The following is a 1,281-nucleotide window of genomic DNA, read 5'->3' on the forward strand; positions in this document are numbered from 1 at the left end:
GAACACAGGCTTTGGGGTCATGCAGAGGTCAGTCTTAATATGGGTTTTTATACGTGTGTGTCCTCGGGCCACGTTGGAACTCCACTGCAGATCACCACATTTAGAAACTGGGGATAATATTATCTCTGGATTTTGTGTGAAAATGGAATGAGATATCACACATAAGTAGCTGAGCATAGTGTGTGAAATCTAACTAGCATTCAATTAATGTCATGTCTCCCTCTCACCTGCAGATATGTACCAATTGAGTTCTGCTATAAGCCTTTTTTGTAGAGAATGGTAACATAAAGACAAGTTGTAGTTGTTCATTATTGATTGGAAAATGGCAAAAGGGTCCCAAAAACTTACTTTATTACTTGACTTTATGATAGATAGAGAAGGGGAAAGGGAGAGACTTTAACAACTAGCAATATATCATGGCAATGTTTAATTATGGTTAAAAATATAAGATGAATGATAATTTTGAGTGAAAATGATCAGCTGCAAGACAGAAGATGAGCTATGGATTACTAAGTTTTTCTTTTATTGAGGTGACACTCACATAACATAGAGTTAATCATTTTAAAGTGTACAGTCTAGTGGCATTTAGTATGTTTCATCACTTGTCTCATTTCCAAACATTTTCATCACCCCAGGAGAACATCCTGTGGCCATTAGGTAATCACTCCTCATTCGTAGTCCCCCAGCCCCTGACCATTAATCTTTCTTTCTATGGGTTTGCCTAGTCTGGACAGTTCATATAAAAGGAATCATACAGTATGTGATTGTTTTTGTGTCTGGCTACTTTTACTTAGCATAATGTTTTTGAGGTTCATCCAAATTACATCTATCCTAATTCATTCCTTTTAATTACTGAAAAATATTCCATTGTATATATAAGCCACATTTTTATTTTTATTTTCTAAATATGGAATGCTTCAAGAATTTGCATGTCATTCTTGAAAAGGGGCCATACTAATCTTCTTTGTATCATTCTAATTTTAGTATAGGTGCTGTAGAAATGATCACTGAACCACATTTAAAAAAATCCATTCATCCATTGATGAACATCTGAGCTGTTTCCATATTTTGGCTATTATGAATAATGCTGTTTTAAACATTCATGTACAAGTTTCTATGAGGATATATGTTTTCATATTGTTTGGATATGTATGTAGGAGGGAAATTGCTGAATCATATGGTAATTACAGATTTACCTTCTTGAGGAACCACCAAACTATTTTCCATAGCAGCTGCACCATTTTACAGCAATATATGAAAGCTCTGATTTATTCACATCCT

At 34.4% G+C, this 1,281-nt stretch overlaps 1 non-coding gene across 1 annotated transcript; it reads right to left on the reverse strand.

Annotated features, from left to right (window-relative positions):
* Positions 1 to 901: 901 nt before the first annotated feature.
* Positions 902 to 1,008, reverse strand: LOC113253592 (U6 spliceosomal RNA). Its single transcript, XR_003315482.1, has one exon. It is a non-coding gene; the product is annotated as a U6 spliceosomal RNA (small nuclear RNA).
* Between the last annotated feature and the right edge of the window lie 273 nt (positions 1,009 to 1,281).

The sequence above is a fragment of the Ursus arctos genome, unplaced genomic scaffold (genome assembly GCF_023065955.2).
Source record: "Ursus arctos isolate Adak ecotype North America unplaced genomic scaffold, UrsArc2.0 scaffold_17, whole genome shotgun sequence".
Classification (NCBI taxonomy): Eukaryota; Metazoa; Chordata; class Mammalia; order Carnivora; family Ursidae; genus Ursus; species Ursus arctos.